We start from the raw sequence: 5,844 nt of genomic DNA, 5'->3' as shown, positions 1-5,844 counted from the left end.
GGGGCGGGGCACATGCAAATTTGGGGTGGGTGGTGTCATGTTTGGCCACGCCCCCCGCGCCACGCCCTCGCCCCAAAACCGGCGCGGGGGGCCCGCGGGGTCCCGTAGGGATGCGCGACCCCCCCGAGCCTGCGGGGACGCCGAGAGCCCTCACACACCCCCGCTGGTCCCCCCCCGGATTGCTCCCACCGGAGCTTCCCCCGCTGGAGACCCCCGCCCCGAGCCCCCCGGAGCCGCCCCACAAACATCTATGTCCCAGCTCCACGGGATCGCCTTTGGCCGGCCCCGCCACTGCGATAAATATATAAATAAACACATCACACCGTGCTCAGGCACTTCTGCACTTCTGCACAGCCCTGCTGCTCCTTCCCGCTGGTTCCTCCGCTGCAGCTCCACCTTTCCCAAGGGGATCCCGCCTTCCCCACTCAAATTCCATCACCACCGGCTAAATATATCACACCGTTCTCAGTGACCTCTGCACTCACACACCCCTGCTGCTCCTTCCCACTGGTTCCTCCTCCGCAGCTCCACCTTTCCCACTCAAATTCAGGGCAGGAAACCCCTACGACCCAAACTGTCTCAGTTCAGCATACTCAGTTTGCTCCCCTCCCCACACCAAAAAAAAAAAAAAAAAAAAAAGTTATGTTTGCCCCATGAGGTGCTTGATTGTCCCCGTCCCAGGATGAGGAAATGCGATAGGATATTTTAATATCCTGTTTGATAAAGTCTGGCCTGGCCCCTCCGTGTCACCACGGCCACCAACGTGCTCTTAACTCAGCCTGAGCATAATTGAATGGAAGATTAAGGCCTTCACAGGCTCTCCGAAATTAAAGGGATAATAATGAGGAGGTTAAACCCCATATTTAGGATTTGTAGAATAATGCCTCACAAAGCCTATTATTCACAGAAACATTTGTGTAATTGAAAAATCCCTTTTTAGTTCAATTTTAACCTTCCCCTCTGACGTTTGTAGCCGGGAGCCGAGGCACAGGAGTCACACCAAGCTGCTCTCCGTGGGACACAAGCGGGCGGTGGAAGGGGTTGAGCTGAATTTCTCACCCAAAAATCCCAGTCTAAAGCAGGATGGAGCCAGTGGCACATCCCCACTTAGTGCCTGGTTTGAATCTGAGCACGTGGGGGTGAGCTGGGGACGGTGACCAAAACTTGAGAAACTTCCCCCGAGGGCTGACCACGTCAGAGGCTCTCTGAGGGCAGCAGCACACAAATACCAAAAACCTGAAAAAATCGCTGTGTTAGGAGCAAATTGAAGCACAGACACAGATCCAGCTCTGTGCAGCAACTCACTGTAAATATCTGTGCTTACTGGAAGCACATATACAGATCCAGGAGGGTTTTAAGCCAAGCTCTAGTCTTTCCCTAAATCATGGATGAGCTCTGCTCCCATCCAGCAGCCCGCATTGCACTGGAGGGCTTCCTGCTTCCCAATACCTGATAAGTTAAGGCAGACACCTTTGCCATTAATTGTTGATAAATCAGCCTGAGGAAGCCACCAGCAGGTATCGGACACAGCTGGGATTCACATCCCTATTTCTGTATCTTGCATCATCACCGGCTAAATATAATCACACCGTGCTCAGGCACTTCTGCACTTGCACAGCTCTGCTGCTCCTTCCCACTGGTTCCTCTGCAGCAATTCCACAGGGCACTCACTGGCCACGAATCCCCATGGGGACAGATCCACAGCGTTCCTGCTGCCACATCCTCCCCTGCCACAGCTGCTCCTCTCGGGGCTCACAGGGTGTCCCCCTGATCCTCTGGTTGTTGTTGCAAGGGGTGTCAGACCCAGGGCAGTGCTGCCTTACCCAGCTGAGCTTTCCCACTGAATCCCAGCACTGATGTGGATGTCTGCCCCTTCCCTGGCTGCCTGCACTGTCCCAGGTGGGTGTTACCTCGGGAGAACAGCAGAATGTGTTTCTTCAAGTGTCACCACTCAGTTTGGAGAGTGAAGGGCCGGGACAGCAGCCTGGGAGAGAGGAGTCATCAATTCAAGGTCTCCATCGTGGCTGTGCCACCCAAGCCAGCCTGAAAGTCATCATTTGAGTTTAAAATATCCTTGTTGTGGTAAAAGACTACAAGTGTCACCTCCCTCAGGAAGGCAGAGCTCAAAATCTCCTCTCCACACCCACCTCCCTGGGTGGGATACCAGGCTCTCCTCCTGCAGGAGAAGCCCAGGGGCAGGTGGGTCCTGGGGGCCAGACAAGAAGAGTCAAACCTATTTATTAATTTCTGAGTGCTGAGTGTGGCAGAGCAGCGATTTTTTTTTAGGAAATCTTGTTTTCTCTCTCTCTCGTGGTGAGCAGCACATGCCTGACCTCCTCACCCCTCCCTGCCCGGCCCATCACCACCCATCCATCTCCCTGTAATTGTCCTCGCTCCTGCCGAGCCGCCGGCCCCGCACGGGCTCCTCTCTCAAGGTTATTTTCGGCTCTGCAGCGTCACCGGAACACACACGAGTTTGCAGCTCCAGTTTTGCAGCAGTGGGGCTGCACCTCTCCGCTGCTCCCCACATCCAGCATCGTCCCCTTAATCCAGGACACACGAACAAATCCTCGCCACTCTCCCTCACCCTTCCTCCCAGATCACAATTAAATAAATGCAGCTTTTCAGGGAAACTTCTGAGTTGTTTTGTACTGCTGATGTGTTTTCCCAGATGACAGGGGGGGGTTTTTTTGGAGCAATCTTTACCACGAACATGGAGCCCTGGAGGTAAATCCAGTGACAAGCTTTGCTGTGAGGGTGGGTGCTCGTTTGCTCCCCGCTTTAATTATTGAAGTCAGCAAAGTTGTGCTGTCCCCCAGCCACGGGCACCCACGTTCCCGAGGCTTTACTCGTTCACTGTCTCTTCATGTTTACAGCAAAGTGCATTTATAGCAAATTAACATCTCTGGGGGTGGTTAAAAGGTGATCACTAATGGAAATCTGAGCTCCTTCCACCCTGTCAAACCCAGCCGCGTTTGCCTCCTAATAAATTGGCATCTCTGCTGAGAAGGCCCATGTCTAACTGCCTGTGTGATAAAAAGACCAATTGCTGACATTTTCCGCTGTTTTCCCTTCCTTTGACATTTCATTAAGGAGAAAATAACACCAGCAACTACAAATGTGCTCTCATTGACATTTGTTGGCCGTAACGTGGCGAGTTGCCCTGATTAAGTGAGTAGTTGAGGAGCGGGACATTCCCTGTCTCCAGGATCAGAGTGTCCTCCCATGGACCTGCAGAGTCTCAGAAGACCCTGAGCCGCTCCCCTCATCATCTCCCCAGCTCAGGAATCACCTCAGCTCGCCCCACTGCCAGGAGGCTGAGCTGAAACCAACCCAGACCTCAGCCCCTGTCAGTAAATCTAATTTATAGGCGTGCTTAGGACTTCAATTACCACAGTCGTTAACAATTTGTTAATGAGTCAATTAACATGCTTTGGGATCTATGCAGAAAGGGCATTATAAATATGATAACGTCAAATATTGCAGAAATAAGTATCTGACTGTACCAGGACTGGGCCAGGAGCTGCTGCTGGTTGCAGGGTGTGTGTTCCCTGCTTGGTCACAGTGGTTGTAGTGTCACCTGTGCAAGGGGCTCTCTGGAGATGGGACCAGCTCCAGCATCACTCTGATGCCAGGATGCCCAGGTGGGAAACCAAGTTTGACACGAAACACTCATTTTACCAGCAGCCAAGTGGGTGCTGTGAACCCCAGTGTGGGGCTGTGCTTCTGTCCTCGAGTTTTTCCCACATAATAGGAAGGGGTTTGAGCACCCTGAAGAAGGCTGGAGATGTATCCAGGCCTGAACCAGGAGTGTCCTCTCTTGGATATTCAGTCACTCTCTCCCAGATCCCTGCTCCTGTGGATCTGGATCCTCACCCTGCTCCATACAAAGCCCAAGAGCAAAGCCCCAGCTGCTCCCCCCTGTACAGCCCCCCACACACAGAGGGGCAGCAGGTGGGCCCACCCCAGTGATGCCAAATGATCACACTGATTACCATCCCCGGTGCTAAAATGATCCTCCCCTGCTCCCCCAAAACACCACGGCCTGAATTTTCTATTTTTTGTGACCTCTCTTGTACCACACTCGTGTTTCTCTCCCACCCCACAGCCCAGCTGCTTTCGCCTGGATCAGGGACACAGCCTGGCTGTGCAGGCTGAGCTGATGGAAAACAGGCCCAGGGCAATGAGCAGGAGCAACTTAATTACAATCAAAGCCTGTCAGCCTGGTCAGTGTGTCCCATCAGCTGCAGGGACAGGGCAGGACTGAGCTGAATGTGCAGCAGGGAAACTGGAGCTGGGGTGGCCAGCACAGCACCATCCTGCTCCCAGGGATGCTCAGTGCCAGACACTACAGAGGATGGGGCAGATCATCTCCTAATCCTTAGCAATTAAAGCCTGGCTTAAACTTGAAAGCCTAAGATTTAATGTCTCTTAAAAATTTCTTATATTAATTAGCCTGGATCTGCAAATTCTTGGGTACCAAGAAGTAAATCTCCCTCTTTTTTTTGTAGATCTACACACTTTTTGGTCTCAACGATGTCCTGCAGAGAAAATCCCACAGCACAGCTGCTCTCTGTGGCCAGCACCAGTCTTCAAAAATCTGATGCCAAAGGAGCTCTCGTGTTTTGCCCTGGCAGCAAATTGTAAACGAGGCAGGAGCTCATGAGAAAAACAACCTCCCTCCCTGCTCTGCTGCTGGTGGAGGCAGGAGGTGCCTTGTACACCCTGTCACTGAGCCACAGCCCCTTCCTCGGGGGGAAGAAAGGCTCTTGTGACCAGAGGAAACTGAGCTGAGGAGCTGAGTGTGAGGGGAGGGATGAGGGATGGAAAATCCACATCAGCACTGCTGCCATCCAGGGAAATTAGAAGCTGTGCTTGTTCCCAGTGTGTGTTTGTGGTTTGTTTCCCTGCAGACTCGCTTTCCCTCCCTCTGCAAACACACGTCTGCACACCCAGCACGCTGTTCCCCGCTCCCTGGGCTGAGCCTTGGGATGCTGGGAAGCAATCCTGACCCAGCAGGCAGAGGCTGGGGGAGCAGAGATCCTGGGCATCCCTTCCAGCTCCACCTCACCTGTGGCTGGGAGCAGTCTCAGGAGAGGCTGGAGTGGTCCCTTCCCATCCAGGCGGGCTCATCTCCAGGCTCCCACACTGCACACCCTCCCAGGGGACACCAGCCTGTGGGAGCTCCCCCAGCATTTGGCAGATGGCAGCTGAAGTGCCAAGGGATTGAGCACAGCCCCAGTGGGGGCAACTGGGGCTGGACAGGGGCCCTGGTGCCCACCCCAGCCCGGCTGGGCACAGCAGGATGTGTCGGCGTTTGGGATAAGCCCCAGTCACCAGCACATGGGGCAGGAGGGGCTGCCCAGCACCACACCCTCCCCAACTGCAGCCCCTCTGACCTCCCAGGTGTTGAGCTGCTGCACAGATCAGAGCTGGCATCGGGCACTCAGAGGCTTTGGCTCAAAGGCTCTGTGGCTGCAGTGGCTGCGGCACCGCACGAGGACCTGGCTCGTTATTTTGCTGCCTGGGAGTTGGAGGTCTGGTTGGAGCTAATTATCCGCTCCTCTTCTGCAGTGAAGGAGAAAGTGTCGTCTCCAGAGGGTGAGCCACACCTTGGATGGGAGTAGCACTCCTCAGAGGGGTCTCTGCCTTCTCCTGTGGACTTTGCACATCACATTTTCCTTCCTGCCCAAAGCGAGGAGGGGCACCCCGGGAGCCTCCCACCACCTCCTCACCCGTTCTGTTCCTCACACTTGGTTTGGCCACAGTGATTTGCCAAATGAGCAGCTAATTCATGAATAGTTTAGTGCCCCAGGAGGTGCTGTGTTTCGTGGTGAATTTATT

Source organism: Manacus candei, unplaced genomic scaffold, assembly GCF_025592945.1.
Source record: "Manacus candei isolate 608988 ecotype Guabito, Panama unplaced genomic scaffold, ASM2559294v1 h1tg000070l, whole genome shotgun sequence".
NCBI lineage: Eukaryota > Metazoa > Chordata > Aves > Passeriformes > Pipridae > Manacus > Manacus candei.
Note: the sequence above shows the minus strand (reverse complement) of the source record.